This window comes from Capra hircus, chromosome 8, assembly GCF_001704415.2.
Source record: "Capra hircus breed San Clemente chromosome 8, ASM170441v1, whole genome shotgun sequence".
Classification (NCBI taxonomy): Eukaryota; Metazoa; Chordata; class Mammalia; order Artiodactyla; family Bovidae; genus Capra; species Capra hircus.
In genome coordinates, this window is record NC_030815.1 from 67127723 (window position 1) to 67145012 (window position 17290).

General features: G+C 43.8%; 1 non-coding gene across 1 annotated transcript; it reads right to left on the reverse strand.

Moving 5' to 3' along the window:
- TRNAE-CUC lies at positions 3213-3285 on the reverse strand. The gene has a single exon. It is a non-coding gene; the product is annotated as a tRNA-Glu (tRNA).

Sequence of the window (17290 nt, forward strand, 5' to 3'; positions counted from 1 at the left end):
ACTGGTCCCAGTCCCTGGCCTAGAAGTTGGAGAGTCCTGTCCTAGAGTGTGTTTTAAAGGAGAAAGTTAGATCATATTGGCTTGTCACCATTGTTAAAACCCTCCTGTGGTTAAACCCCACCAGGGGTGTTCTACTGCATTTAGAATCAAGTAGAAATAGAAAATAAACTAGACTTGCCACCCTGGTCTATAAGGCTGTGTGCATTTGGCCCCTGCCCGCTTCTCTGGCTACACCTCCTGCTGCTGTCCCCATTCATCCCTGGGCTTGGCCTCCCAGGTCACCATTCCATTCCCAGGGAGCCATGTCAACTCATTCCTGCCCCTGAGCCTCACGCTTACTGTTTATCCCTGGGATTCTCTTTCCAGATGTTCAGGCCACTGACTCTGTGTCATCATTTAGGGGGTCACTGACTTAGAGAACATTCTCGTGCCTGCTAAACTGCTTCAGTTGCATCTGACTCTTTGTGAACCCCATGGACTATAGCCCTCCAGGCTCCTCTGTCCATGGGATTCTCCAACAAGAATACTGAAGTGGGCTCTAGGGGATCTTCCCAACCTGAGGATAGAACCCACGACTCTTACTTCTCTTGCATTGGCAGGCGGGTCTTTACCATTAGCATCACCTGGGAAGGTGAGAGAAGCTTCCCAGTACTGTATTGTTAAAGGTTGCATCCTGGCCTTACTGTGAGTCTCCTCTCCCCGGTTTTGTTGTATTTTCTTTATATCACTTGTCTTATTCATCGGTTTATTTTATTGCTTCTCACTCTCACCCCCTTTAGAATGTGGGTTCCAGGAAAGCCGGGGACTTGTTAGTCTTGTTTTCTGTGGCACTGTCAGCACCTCGAACAGCATCCAGAACCTGGAAGAGACAGTATTTGTTTAAGTAAAGGAATGAATGATTGTGTGAATACATGTATCCAAGGTGAATAAACATGATCCCTGCCTTTGAATAGTTCACAGAATGCTTGTAAAGGAGAAAGGCTAATAAACATTTCCAATCCAAGGAAACAAAAGCTATAATAGAGACGTATAAAAGCACTATTTGAACACAGATGAGGGAATAATTAAATCTACCTCCTTTGAATGAATCTTATCTCTTTGCTTATATTATGGTTCCATAAGGACAAACTATCTCATTCTTCTATTGCGTTCCCCACTACAGTGGTTTCTAAACGCTAGTCTCTTGGCCAGCTGCAACGGAATCACCTGGGAAGCTTAAAAAGCATCACAGATGTCTAACTTCTGACTCTGCAGGTCTGAGTGAAGCCCTAGGATCTGTCTTTGTACAAAAGTTCCCTGGGGGTTTCCAAAGCACGCTAGGTTGGGGATCGCAGTGCCACATTGCCCAGCACAGGGCTGAGTGCATTGTAAGGCCCCTGTGAGCCAGCCTTCCAGAAATAAATCCATCTTTCCTGGCTTGTTCTTTTTCCTATGAGCCCCAGGGTAAATCACCAGGGTGTCTGAGGTTCCTGCCACCAGAGGGGGATGTAAGACCATATGGGGGATCATTCCTTTTTGCTGGTCTGACAGCTCAGTGTTGCTCATCTCTCCTCACAGGGATGGTTATTACCAGCCTTACAGGTTGTTTTATTTTCCTGATGAACAACGCACAGGCATTCTCCTATTAGTCCCACTCCTTGTGAGTATTGCATCGCAGTGGAGAGCCACAGCCTGGATAACAGCCCTCAGGGTGACAAATCTCTTTCTATAGGCAGTGGGCTTCCCTGGCGGCTCAGATGGTAAAGAATCTGCCTGCAATGCAGGAGACCCAGGTTTGATCCCTGGGACAGGAAGATCTCCTGGAGAAAGGAATGGCTACCCACTTAAGTATTCTTGCCTGGAGAATCCCATAAACAGAATCCTGGTGGGCTAGAGTCTGTGGGGTCGCAGAGTTGGACACGACTGAGTGACTTTCACTCTTCATAGGCAATGAACCACAGGGAAGAAGTGCAGGAGGGAGTTCGTGTGCTTGTGCTATTGTTCAGAGAATGGTTAGTAACTTGTGCCACAAAGAAGGCTCCCTGGATTTGGCTCTGGTGTTTCTTCATGGGGGCCTGGGATCAGCAGGCTGGTGGTCTTGAGGCCAAGGCAGGAGGTGGCCTTTCTCCAGCTTTGGGAGACCTCTGGGGATCTTTCACCTGCCTTCATGTCTTGACTTGCCATTGGAGAGGACCCTATCAGAGAATGACTTGGTATCCAGGGCTGACCAGCAGATTTCTTGAATTCTGGTGATTCAGAATTTTCATGTAGGAGAAGTTTAAAGGTGGCAATACTTTGAAGTGGGAGCTAAAATCCTTCTCTGGAAACTGTTTTATGGCAGGCACAATGTTTGTACTTGGATTGTGTGTTGGTTACGTATTATGTAGGAGTCTGACAAAGATTATGGCGAAGGAACCCCAGAGTCCCCCTCATCACCCCATGCCTACATCCTCTGCCGCCGCCTGTGCCTCTCATCAATGTCACCTTTACTCTTAGGGCTTAATCTTGGAAACAAAATTTCTCCAAATCTCGTTTCCTTCCCTCCCTTTCTTCAGTCTCTTATAGCAGCTAGTGAAAGTCGTTCAGTCATGTCTGACTCTTTGTGACCCAATGGACTGTAGCCTCTCAGGCTCCTCTGCCCATGGGGATTCTCCAGGCAAGGATAGTGGAGTGGGTTGCCATGTCCCACCTCCAGGGAATCTTCCCAACCCGGGAATCAAACCCAGGTCTCCTCCATTACAGGTGGATTCTTTACCATCTGAGCCACCAGGGAAGCCCAAGAATACTGGAGTGGGTAGCCTGTCCCTCCTCCATGGGGAGCTTCCTGACCTAGGAATTGAACCAAGGTCTCCTGCATTGCAGGCGGATTCTTTACCAACTGAACTATCTATGAGGTAAGCCTGGTATAGCAGCTAGGATCATTGCAAAACAGTACATTCTCAGCTAGGCTTGCTTTTAAGTATTCTGGCTACGAATGGACAGACTCTCTGTATATCACAGAGTTTCCATCAGCTCCTTGGAAGAGGAGCGGGATGAGGAAGGAAGGGAAGGGGCTCCAGAGCAGGCAGTATCACCACAGTGACCGTGCACTAAGGCTCACGTCTTTTTTAAAAATGTTACTTAATTAACTTGACTGTGCCAGGTCTCAGTTGCAGCACATGGGATCTTTGCTGTGCCACGTGGGGTCTTTAGTTGTGACATGCAAACTCTCAGTTGTGGCATGTGGGATTTAGTTCCCTGACCAGGGATTGAACCTGGGCCCCCTGCATTGAGAGTGCAAAGTCTTAGCCACTGGCCCACCAGGGAAGTCCCAGGCTTACATCTTTAAGAGAAGAAACCCCTCAGTCCTGCACACAGATGGACACTACTTTCCTCCTATATTAGGTTTCAAAGAGAGTTGATGTTTGATGTTCCAGCCCATGTTACAGTAGGAACAGCAAATTTAGAAGGGAGCAGATGTCGCTAGGAGCAGGTGCAATGACGGTGGGGAAACGAGACAGACAGACACAGAGATGAACTGACTCTCATGGAAAACACACTGACTGCCAGGGGCCATGCCACCAAATGGAGGGCATGGGGACCTAGGAACCAGAACAACCCAAGTTCATGCCCTTGTTCTACACCTAACTCCCTGGAGGGCCTTGGATGGGTTCATTAAGCCTCTCTGGGACTTGATTTTCTCATCTAAAATGGCAATAATAACAACCTCAAATATCCCCAGGCTCCTATCCAATGAAGTAACAGGTGGCGTTTTCTCATTTTTGCTCACCAGAGCCTTTGTTTGTTTGATAACAAAAATAACAAACTATTTGTTGTGAAAACAACTTGCGAAGAAGAGAAAAGAAATGGAACCATTCAGAAATTCATAGAGTCAAAAGAGAAAGTACCCTTTAAGTCTTCATGCATCCCCTTCCCCTTGGATCTTATTCCTCACTCTTTCTAGAGTGTCCCTTTAATCAAGATTTGTAAAACCTACACAGAGTACAAACACAAGGACCAGAAGCCAAGGGGGCAGAGCTATTATATCTCAACAGCTCCAAGGGCCTCTCTGTACAGAAACTCAGAAAAAGGACTTCTTTTCTGAAAGTAAAACAAACAAGAAATGGAAGGAAAAGGTTAACTGATGGGCAGCACTTCCTGTTTAACAAGGTAAGGAGGCGTATAGTGCTGCTTATAAAGACTTCCAGAAGCACTGTAAACATATACAGAAGTTCTGGCACTAAACAAAGACCTTCTGGCCTTCAGACATTTAACTTTGGTGGAAAAGTTCCTTCTCCACTTATACCATCCTTGTGCTTCATGGTTACTGGTAAGTTTATGATGTATCACTAGGCTGAGAAGTTAATCCCTCCCAGGTGTTCAGAGTAGATACCAAAGGCAACCTGTGAAATAGTTCTTGCCAGTTTCCTTTACCGGTTGGTACACATTTATGTTGATCTCTGATTTGTGTTAAATTAGTTAAATAGATTCACCACCACCCCTGCCCCCGCCCCGCCAATTTTGGCTTTACCTTTTCTAGTTGAACTTTATTCAGTCCACTGTGTCTAGCTTTGGTCATTCCCTTTTTTTTCTTTGACCATGTGAGTTGGTATGCTGGATCTTAGTTCCCCAAGCAGGGATTGAACCTGTGCCCCATGCAGTAGAAGCGCGGAGTCTGAACCACTGGACTGCTGGGAAGGTCCCAATTGTGCTTTGGTCATTCTTGAAGCCAGGAATCTCCTCTTGTCTCCATGTGGGCAGCACAGGGTGGAATGCCCTCCTCATTTTTTAGAAAGTCAAGGTCATGTGGTGAAAATTCTCCCAGACTCAGAATCAGGAGTCCCAGAGCTGAGACCTGGGACTCAGTTTGTTTTCATTTCACTCCTTTGGGTTTCATATTTTTCCTCTGTGGGCCCATATTTCCAACGCACATGAATTTGGACTCTGGGATTTTGTACTCAGATATGGTTTGAATTTGCCCGCAATGCAGGAGACCTGTGTTCAATCCCTAGATCAGGAAGATTCTCTGGAGAAGGGAATGGGTACCCACTCTAGCATTCTTGCCTGGAGAATCCCATGGACAGAGGATCCTGGCAGGCTACAGTTCCTTGGGATCAAAAAGAGTTGGACATGGCTGAGCGACTGAAACACACACACGTGGTTTGCCTGCTAGTGTTTGCTTACAGTGGGATTCCAAGTTCCAGTCTTACTGCTTGGCTGGGCTCCTTCCTCCTCTGGAGACTCAGATGCAGCCCATAAGTGTGGTTCCCCCCGACCCCCACACACAGGAAAGGGGCCGGTTATTCCCAGGAGTGTATGTATCTAGCTCTGCCTGCAGTCTCAGGCTGGAAAATTATAGAAGAGTCAGCACTCTGGGAAATCCAAGGGTGTAAGCTTTGACCATTTCTCTTCAAGAAGCCAGGCTTAATTTGGGGCTCAAGAAACCACAAAATTATAGAAGTTGAGCTAACAAGGCTTTTAGAGACCTTTTTAGTTTTCTTTTTAATTATAAAAATAATGAGCTGGTGAAAATGAATTTTGACAGTACTTAATGGTATAAAATAAGAAGTAAAATGCCTTCTATGCTCACCTTCAGTGATTCTTTGCAAGGAATTCTCCATGAAGAGCTCCTTATAAATGTGTTAGAAATGAGCTGTGCATTATCACACTTTCACATACACCCTGTGTCAGCTCAGCTTCCGTATATTATACATCCTTGTGTCAGCTCACCTCCACCTGCGCTCAGGCATATGGACACACATGGGACCATTTTGGGAAGTTTGTACCTTGCTTTTTGCACATAATGAAACATGTTGGAGATTTTCCATGCCAACACTCATGGGCCTTCCCTGCTCTTTATAGGCTGCTTAGAATTTTCTGAAGGAGAACAGATTGGCTGCAACTTGCGACACACACCCAGGTGATTTTCGGTTGTTGCCACTGCGAACAGTGCGTGCCTCTCAGACAGTGTTTCATTCAGTGTCTTCTAAAGTTTGATCCTTGGAACATAAGCCTTTGGAAGTGCTCAGGGACAGAAACAAAAACAGCCAGCCACCAGTTTAGAGGTCAAACAAACATGAGAAACATTTTATTTATTTATTTAGGTCACTCAGCACAGCTTGTGGGATCTTAGTTCCCCAACCAGGGATTGAACCCTGGGCCATGGGGGTGAAAATGCCAAATTCTAACCACTGGACTGCATGGGAATTCCCAGCATTGCATCTCAGATGTGGAAGTTGAGAAATATTATATTCTTCTTCTTTTTTAAATGAAGTATAGTTGGTGTACAATATTATATGTCACAGGTGTGTGGTATAGTGATTCATGCTTTTTAACAGATTGAACTCCATTTATAGTAATCATAAAATACTGGCTATATTAATCCTAACATCCTGGTTTGTCTCTCCTTTCATATAACACACTACTATGTATCAAATAGATAACTAATAAGGACCTACTGTATAGCATAGGAAACTATACTCAATATTTTGTAATAACCTATAAGGGAAGAGAATCTGAAGGATTTTATAGATATAGATATGTATACTTACGGTGATTTAGTTGCTAAGCCATGTCCAACTCTTGCGACCCTTGTAGCCTGCCAGGCTCCTCTGTCTATGGAATTTCCCAGGGAAGGATACTGGAATGGGTTGCCATTCCCTTCTCCAAGGTATCCTCCTGACCCAGGGATTGAACTGGCATCTTGTGCATTGCAGGAAGATTCTTTACTGCTGATCTACCAGGGAAGCCCATATATATTTGTATGCACATATAATTATATATATATATGTAAATGAGCTTCCCTTGTAGCTCAGTTGATAAAGAATCTGCCTGCAATGTGGAGACCTGGGTTTGAGTCCTGGGTGGGAAAGATTCCCTGGAGAAGGAAATGGCAATCCATTCCAGTATTCTTGCCTCAAGAATCCCATGGACAGAGGAGCCTGGCAGGCTACAGCCCATGGGGTCACAAGAGTTGGACATGACTTGGTGACTAAACCACCATATATGTAAATGAACTACTGTGATGTACACTTGAAACTAACACAATATTATAAATCAACTATACTTCAATTAAAAAAAGAGATTAGGCATGGACTTTATATACACACACACACACATATATACTGTGCAAGATATCCTTGTAGCTTATTTTATATATACTTATTGTACCTCCTAATCCCCTCCCCCTTCCCTCTCCTTGCTGGTAACCACTAGTTATGTTCTCAATATCTGTAAGTCTTGTTTGTTTTTCATATAGCATGATACCCTCGAGGTCCACCCATGTTGCTGCATTTGGCAAAATCTCTTTTTTATGGCTGAGTGTTATTCCATTGCAACATTGATCTTATACTAGCTTTGGCACTCCTGGATCTCAGGCCTTCAGACTTTGAATTATACCACTGACTTTTCTGGGTCTTCAGCTTGCAAGTGGCAGGTAGTGAGATTTCCCAGCTTCTGAATTGTGTGAGCCAATTTTATAATAAATCTACCTATCTATCTGTTCTCTTTCTTCAGCTGTTCAGTCCCTAAGTTGTGTCTGACTCTTTGCAACCCGGTGGACTACAGCACACCAGGCTTCCTTGTCTTTCACCATCTCCCAAAGTTTGCTCAAACTCATATCCATTGAGTCAGTGATGCCATCCAACCATCTCATCTTCTGTTGCCCTCTTCTCCTCCTGCCCTCAATCTTTCCCAGCATCAGGGTCTTTTCCAATGAGTCTATTCTTTGCATCAGGTGGCCAAAGTATTGGAGCTTCAGCTTAAGCATCGGTCCTTCTAGTGAATATTTACGGTTGATTTCCTTCAGGATTGACTGGTTTGATCTCCTTCCTCTTCAAGGGACTCTCAGAACCCTAATATAGGGCCTGAGGTTAAGGATGTTGAAGCCAGCAAGTCCTCACTTGTTCTTGTGGCATCTGGAAACTTTAAGAATCTACTTACAACAAACTGTAACCCCACTCAAGGGAACTGTTCTGTGCAGACTCGATCGAGGGTACCCCAAGTAGAGTTGAGGAAGGAATGGAAAAGTGCTCTGGGCCAGCAACTCTCCTAAGAGCATTTGTGGGCACTATCTCATTTGGGCATCACCATCTTTTTTCCCTTTAATATTTATTTATTTGGTGGTGTCTGGTCTTAGTTGTGGAATATGGGATCTAGTTCCCTGCCCAGGGGTCAAACCCAGGCCCCTAGCATTGGGAGCTCAGAATCTTAGCCGCTGCACCACCAGGAAAGTCCCTTCAAAGGAATTCTTACTTTCACTTTACAGAAAAGGAAATTGAGAACACAAGAGAGAAAATGACTTCCTTAGGGTCTCACCAAGCTGAACTTCTATCTCTGGAGGAGGCTTCTGAATTATCAGCAAAGCCACTTATAAATGTGCTGCCCAACAGGCTCCTCTGTACATAGGATTCTCCAGGCAAGAATACTGGAGTGGGTTGCCGTGCCCTCCTCCAGGGGATCTTCCAGACCTGGGGATCAAACCCACATTTCCTGTGGCTCCTCCATTATATGCAGATACTTAACCGCTGAGCTACCAGGGAAGCCCACTTATAAATCTGTCTTGAACTAAATCTTGTCTTTGGATTTTCTGTATGGCTTTCAGAACTCGTGAGAGTCTGAGTGAATCCAGTCTTCCTAAATTCCCAGCTGCAGAGGTGTCATTGTCCATAGGCTGTTGGGTGAAGAATAGACCTGACCTTTAGTTCAGTCCTGTCCCAGCCCTTTCTAGCTGTGTGATGTTGGATAACTTACACAACCATTCTGTGCTGGGACTTCCTAAGCTGTTTGACAGAAATTATGAAACCTGCCTCATGTTGTTGGGATTTAATACAACATGGTAGGTAGGCATGTTTTTAGCTCAGTCCTGGAACGTGGTTTTGATCCATTCCCTTCACAATGCTGGGCCCCGCTGGCTGTCCCCATTTCTGATTCGCTCTCCAACCTTACTTAAATATTTACCAATCCTCTGGCACAACGAAAGATGCTCTGGGTCCTGGATGGCTTTTGCTGTCTATGTTGGGTGGGCCAGATGAGTTAGTATCTGTCATCTGAAGGGCCTCATGTGTAGCGGATGCTCCGTAAACATTTACTGTCTGATTGAATGATTGATCTTCCTTTCTCCTCTATCACTAGTGCTTGTCTTTTTTCCCCTTCAAACTAGCTGTCTATATCCTGGCCCTGGAACCCCAGCTGGTATCCAAGGACAATGAGATGACCCCCAAATCACCCATTTGCTTCTACTCTTGTGGCTGAGACCTGAGACAACAGATCTTCCCTGGACCAGCTCTGATGTTTTTTTTTACCCTTGGGGTCTCAGGTTCTTTCTCAATCCTGTTTTCCATGGATTGACACCTACTGAGGTCACCTGGCACTTCCTCCTAGGCGCGATGGCACTCACTGCCCTTGTAATTTCTCCTGTCTTTTTTTTCTGTATTGATAGCTGTGTGATGCTGGGTTGCCATGACAACTGATTGATTAGCATCCAATTCCTGGACTGGGAAACATGCAGCCATAAAGAATTACAAATGATGCCTGATTGTCTGCTGCCAATAGTCTGATTGCTGCCATTTTCTGGCAGGTAGCTCAGCCCTAACAGGAAACCCTGTGCTGTGCAATTATTGCTACGTGATTGATGCATCACTATAGTTACAATCTGCAGTGTTTCCAACTCAGAAGATTTTTTTTTTTTAAGAAAAAGGAAAAAAGCCCTCCCCCTTTCAGATGGAAATGCCTACAAATGAGGAAGCAGTATGGAGTCAGGGAGAGAAGTGGAGCTGGCATGGGGGGTGAGTTTAAACTAAGCAAGAGTCTGGTTGGAGTTTCAGAGGTAACAAATGTAGGGAGTGAGGCACAGTAACATATAGTTGAGGAGAAGGAAAAAGGTATGACCCCTCCCCCCTCCAGCTCCTGGGCATTGCCGCACACTCAGGGGTGGTTCAGAAATCACTTCCAAGTGAGAGAGGCCTGAAAAGTGGGGGAAGGCAAGATGAAGCACAAAAATTATACAGGCCACAGGTGGTGTGCTGTTAAGGCCAATTACTCAAGCTGCTCTCTTGGGTTTTAGTCATTTGTGATGACCAAAGAGCAAGCCCCAGGGCCTGCAAATACTCAGGGAAAGAGGCCACGAAGCCAGATGAGACCAGTGAGAGTGTGGAGGATGGAGCCTGAAAGAAGGCTGGTCCTCAGAGGCTTTGGGGCAAAAGAGACCTTTTCATCTGACCCAGGGACAAAATGCCTCTGTCGTTCCTCAACTGGACATTGAATACTTCTCAGGCTGGTAGAGAAGGAAAAAGAGAATAAAAACATCTGTGATTGTTAGGGCTAGATGTCAGTCTTTTTGTCTTGCCAAAGCTGACTATTACTGGGAAGGTTGCTACTCCCAAGCATCTCCCAAGTCATGTCAATCGTTCAATGATGCCTAGTTATCATGCTGTGGACACTTCTTCCCCTAAAGTTAAGGATGTCTTGCTTTCTGCAGCCTTCTTTTAAAAAGCAAATACTCCTAGTATTATTTAGTCACTTAAACCTATATGTGAATGTGTGTGTTTTTAAACCACTTTATTGAAGCATGATTGACATACAGAAACTTTACATGTTTAATGTATACAACATGATGAGTTTTGGAGTAAGTGTACATCCATGAAACCATTATCACAATATGCCATAAACATATTGATCACCTCTGAAATTTCCTCCTTCCCTCCTTATTTATCATTATAATTATTAGTGTAAAAACATATACCTAGAATAAGGTGTGAATGCCTACTCTTGCTGTGTTTATGTAACGTAATACTTGGAATCCTAGCCAAATAAATTTGACAAGAAAAAGATATAAAAGGCATCCAAATCAGAAAAAAAAGAAGCAAAAATGATCTGTTTGCAGAGCTTACATGCAGGAAGCCTAAAGATGTTGCAAAAATACTCTTTTAGACTAAATAAGCAAATTCAACCAAGTTGCAGGATATAAAATCAACATATGGCAATCAGTTATATTTCTATACACAAATAACAAACTATTCGAGAAAAAAATCAAGACAACAATCTCATTTACAAAAAGGAGGAAATATTTAGGAGTAAATTTAATCAAGGTGATGAAAAACTTTTACACTGAAAATTACAGAACACTGGTAAATGTGTTTTTATACTCATTTTACAGTTATCTGAATCCTTTCTATCATTGAATTTAGGTATTTTATTTTTGCATTCTTTTTTTTCTTTTTATTGCTTGAAAGAAGGGACAGAGTCATTAATTTTGTCATATAATGGAATCATAATAAATAGTGTTGCATGAATGAATGGGTGGAAAGATGGCTACAATGATAAGGCAGCCTCAAAATACATGGGGTTGGGTAGGAGTTGGTACAGTAAGGTATAATGGGGTGGTGATGGTCAAAATTAAATTGAAAATGACTAAAGACTAGTTCTGGGCTTCCCTGGTGGCTCAGTAGTAAAGAGTCTGCCTATAATACAGGAGATGCTGGAAACATGGATTCTATCCCTGGGCTGAGAAGATCCCCTGGAGGAGGGCATGGCAAACCACTCCAGTATTCTTGCTAGGAAAATTCCATGGACAGAGGAGCCTGTGGGATTCTGTCTATGGGGTCACAAAGAGTTGGACACAACTGAAGTGACTGAGCATGCATGCAAAGACCAGCTCTAGTCACATAAAGGAAGTCTTAGATACAACTTACTTCCAAGGAAGCCTGGGTAAAGGTATCAAAAATATAGGGAGGCTAATATCTCTGGTGCCTGACATTGCTATTACTTTCTGGTACCATAGAGAAGGAGAGGTCCACTTGGACATGTGCCTATCGCCGTGGTTACTGACCGGTATGTGTCCCTTGCCTACAATATGGATCCGCCCATCAGAAAATGATTGACATCTGTAAGTTGATCCTAATAGTCCAATTTATTTTCAATGGGAGAAAAAAATGAGTTAAACTGTTTACTACTTTTGTCTTCTTATTAGACTGGGAGTTTTCTGAGGGCATGAACCATGTCTTCTTTCTTTTTGTTTTTTAGTGAGTTCCTGGCATTGAGAAAGCATTTGGTTAATATATTACTGTGGAATAAGTGCACAATTTAATAAATTAAGAATAAACTCAATCCCTCTCAGCCACAGAGTAAGAATTGAGGAGAAGGAACAGTTAAAATTGTGGTACATATATACAATGGAATATTACTCAGCCATTAAACAGAATGAAATAATGCCATCTTCAGCAACATATGTGGACCTAGAGATTGTCATACTGAGTGAAATCAGACAGAGAAGGAGAATTATAGTATGACATCCCTTACATGTGGAATCTAAAGAGAAATGATACAAACAAACTTACAAAACAGAAACAGACTCGACAGATTTCGCGAATGAGCTTATGGTTGCCAGAGGGAAGGATGAAAGGAAGGGGTAGTTAGGGAGTTTGGGATGGACATGTACACACAGCTATATTTAAAATGGATAGGGCTTTCTTGGGCTTCCCTGGTGGCTCAGATAGTGAATAATCTGCCTGCAATGAGGGGGACCCAGTTCAAATCCCTGGGTTAGGAAGATCCCCTGGAGAAGGAAATGGCAATCCACTGCAATATTCTTGGGGGCTTCCCATGTGGTGCTAGTAGTAAAGAAACTGTCTGCCAATGCAGGAGACATCAGACTCAAGTTCAATCCCTGGGTCGGAAACATCCCCTGGAGGAGGGCATGGCAACCCACTCCAGTATTCTCGCCTGGAGAATCCCACAGACGGAGGAGCCTGACAGGCTACAGTCCATAGGGTCATACACAATTAGACACGACTGAGGCGGCTTAGCATGAACGCATGCCCAGGGCTTTCTTGCAAGAAAGAACTTTCAAGAGTGGCTGCTCCAGAGTCTGTGTTTTCTAAGGGGGTTTCAGCAGACCTCCCACCACCTCTCCAGGAGACTCTCTGAGACCAGCAGGCCTTGTGAGGTTACAGTGAAAAGACGGTCACCTATGAAGTAGGCCCTCCTCACCAGACATCAAATCTTCTAGAGCTGAAATACTGAACCTCCTAGTCTTTAGAACTAGGGGCTGTGGGAGGTGAAGAACAAGAGCAGAAAGCCCAGTTCCATGATTACTGGAAGAAGTCAGGAGCCCACAGATACAATGGTGGATGAGAATGAATACTGGAGAAGCCGACAGTATAACACCAACTGTAGCAGATAAAAGAACCTTAGTACAGCTTCCTCTCTGTAGCCCAACGACCAGGAATGAACTCACCCAAGGGATGCCAACTCATCATTTATAGCTGCTGAACATCAGAGTACAAAACCTCGACCCACTGACTCAATTCAGAATGGCCATCGCAATTCCATAGCTGCTCAGAGGAAGAACTGTGAAGTCTTTTGCAACCATGTGTTATGCATCCTAAGTCACTTCAGTCATGTCTGACTCTTTGTGATCCCCTGGACTATGTCCCCATGGACCAGGCTCCTCTGTCCATGGAATTTCCTAGGCAAGAATACTAGAGTGGTTGCCATTTCCTCCTACAGGGGATCTTCCTGACCCAGGGGTTGTACCTTCTCCCCTTATGTCTTTTGCATTGTAAGTGGGTTCTTTACCATTAGCGCCACCTGGGGAGCCCTAAACCACACTACAATTCAGTTGCTCTCTCTGCTGCTGCCGCTGCCCAGACGTGTCCGACTCTGGGCAACACCATAAACCGCAGCCCACCAGATTCCCCCGTCCCTGGGATTCTCCAGGCAAGAACACTGGAGTGGGTTGCCATTTCCTACTCCAATGCATGAAAACGAAAAGTGAAAGTGAAGTTGCTCAGTCCAGTCTTTATTCTTGCACTTACTTCAGTTCAGTCAGTCAGTTTACTTGCTCAGTCGTGTCTGACTCTTTGCGACCCCATGAATCACAGCACACCAGGCCTCCCTGTCCATCACCAACTCCTGGAGTTCACTCAGACTCACGTCCATTGAGTCAGTGATGCTATCCAGCCATCTCATCCTCTGTCGTCCCCTTCTCCTCCTGCGCTCAATCCCTCCCAGCATCAGAGTCTTTTCCAATGAGTCAACTCTTCACATGAGGTGGCCAAAGTACTGAAGTTTCAGCTTTAGCATCAGTCCTTCCAAAGAAATTCCAGGGCTGATCTCCTTTAGAATGGACTGGTTTGATCTCCTTGCAGTCCAAGTGACGCTCAAGAGTCTTCTCCAACACCACAGTTCAAAAGCATCAATTCTTCAGTGCTCAGCTTTCTTCACAGTCCAACTCTCACATCCATACATGACCACAGGAAAAACCATAGCCTTGACTAGACGGACCTTTGTTGGCAAAGTAATGTCTCTGCTTTTGAATATGCTATCTAGGTTGGTCATAACTTTCCTTCCAAGGAGTAAGCGTCTTTTAATTTCATGGCTGCAATCACCATCTGCAGTGATTTTGGAGCCCCCCAAATAAAGTCTGACACTGTTTCCACTGTTTCCCCATCTATTTGCCATGAAGTGATAGGACCAGATGCCATGATCTTCATTTTCTGACTGTTGAGCTTTAAGCTTAGGGTATATGTTTAAAAGGACTCTTGAATAAATTCCTGCTCACAAGTCTTCTAGGAGTTTGTTTCCTGGAGAAATTCCAATCATTCTAGAGCAGATATTGAAATTAATAAACCATCATTCACTATTAAGATGATCTTTTTTGGACTTCCCTGTGGCATGGTGCAGCAGATAAGAATCAGCCTGCTAATTCAAAGGACATGGGTTTGACCCCTGGTCTGGGAAGATCCCACATGCCACTGAGTAACTAAGCCTGTGAGCCACACCCATTCAGCCTTTATATCACAACTATTGAGCCTGCGTGCTGCAACTATGGAAACCTGCACACCTAGAGCCCATGCTCCACAACAAGAGAAGCCGCCTCAGTGAGAACCTGTGCACTACAACAAAGAGTAGCTTCCGCTCACGGCAACTAGAGGAAGTCTGCGCAAACCAACAAAGACCCAATGCAGCCAAAACTAAGGAAATAAATAATAAACTGATTTACAAATAAATAATTTATAAATTTATAAATGTAAACAAGTAAATAAATAATTAAAAATAAATAAAGTGGATAATTAACAAGGACCCACTATATAGCTCATGAAACTTTATTCAATGTTATGTGGCAGCCTGGATAGAAGGGGAGGTTGGGGGAGAATGGATGCGTGTACATGGATGGCCGAGGCACTTTGCTGTTCACCTGAAACTATCACAACTCTGTTTGTTAATCAGCTGTACCCAAACACAAAATAAAAAGTTAAATAAATGTGAGAAATTATTTGGTCAGATGGGAACTATCTATGGGTTCTAGGGAGATAGATTCACAAAGCCCTAAATTCAAGTTCAACTCTACAACTTATCAACTGTGAAAGCTTGGGTAGGTTGTTGGACTTCAGTTTTCTATATGGAAAATAGGGAATAACAACAGCACTTATTTCCTAGGGTATTTAGAGGGATGAATTGACAGAATGCATGCAAAGCATATAACACATAGCAAGAATTCAACAACTATTCTGCAGTATCTAATTCCTGGCCTAGAAGTTGAATGTTTTTTGCTTAAGATGTACAAAAACAACACAAGTGAGCACTTGAAAGATAACACACATTACATTGGTACAACGATCAGTGACCCTATAGTTGTAGGAGATGGAATAAAGCAGGAAGGTCTTTTGACTTACCTTAAATATGCCCAGAGAATATCTTGCCTTGTTGTTGTATAGCTGCTATAAAATACTTGTGATATGGCACAAATGTAAAAATAAGTCCTTTTATATTCAGTAGATAAACTCTATCCACACTTGTAGTACCATTTAAGGTCATTGAAGACCATTAGAATTGGTGTTCCCCAACTTCAGATAACCTAGACAGATAAAAGCTGGTTTCCATAGGAACCAGTTTTGCTTTCTTCTCCATCTAAGTGAAGTCCATTTATTCAACTCTGAATGTTTTACAAGTACCTTGCAATGAGTTCTTCACTTGGTTTACCAAACTCAGTGCAAGTACAGGGAACTTAGCGTTTGAATGTGTTAACTTTGAGTGACTACACATTCGAGTTTGCTGTGACTCATTCTTTGTATATTTTGTTCATTTGCAGTTCAGACTTGAAGATCAGTTTCCACAGCAACTTGTCTTATCTAACATCCCTTAGTCTTTCTGAAGAATGTATAGTTTGGGGAACATTCTAGGAGAAGAAGTAGTTGAGGAAGAAGTTATAAGATGGTGATATAAACATTTCTTTGCATGTATCTGAGGACAGTGTGTGCATTTGAGGAACTTTGACTTGGCCCTTCAGTTTCAGCATATCTGTTCAATGCTTTGCCTTGTTATCCACTCAAACACTATGTTTCCCCTTATGTCTCTCTCTTAACTCAACCTCTGTTATTTTCTGGTGTTGAATAACTGTTATTTTCATCACTTCTAATCCCCATCAGAGAGTCTTCAACTTACATTTTCTAGACCCTTGGAGGATTGGGAAGATGCCTAAATGACTTAGGCTGGGATGGGCAGAGGAAAGAAGAGGACCACAGAAACTCAAGCTCACAACTTAGGAACTAAATGCCTTCAGTAAGGGCATCACCATGTTCCTTTTCTTTTCTCAGCCTCTGATTTGGAAATCAGTACTTGTGTTCTTCTCTTTGGGTATTTTCATTTGGAGAGCCCCCGTGGTTTCTAGGAGTCGTGGAGCTCCTGTCTCTTTCTACTCATTGCCCCTGTGGCAGGAGACTCCTGTGTCTCTCTGGTAAGTTTTGAGTCTGCATATGATGAGGGCTTTCCCTGCTACCAGGTCACTACTACCTGCTCTGCTTGGAGGAAGCAGATAAGGGGAGTGGGGTGAGGAAGCCCCTGCCAGCTGGCAGGGTGGCCTGGGAACCCAAAGCTAGGCTGAGAAAGCTACAGTCTTTTCGGCTGGATTTGCCTTGGAACAGGATGGAACAGGGAATGGTCAGAACTTGGCAAAGGGCAAAGGGAGCCTAGATGGAGAAGGAAGCTTGAGAAGTTAATAGACTTGGGGCAGGCTTCATGGAAGGGCACCAGGTTTCTTGAGGCTCTTTGGGAGATAGTTCTGCAAAGGGACCCATAAACTTTCTAAATGCAACAGCATTTACCCCAATGGTCTCCCTATTTTCCGTGACTGTTTTACAATACCAGGCTTCTTTAAAAGGCAGGAACTGAGTCCTTATCCTTTACCATGTCCTCAGAGTGTAGCCAGGGTCTGGTGATGAATCAGGACTCACTTAACTTTTGCTGATTTGAATGGATAGAAATTTGTATGTTTAGGGCCAGAAAGAGACACTTCAGTGCCCCAGACAAGCTAGTGACTTGGCGCCATTTTAAA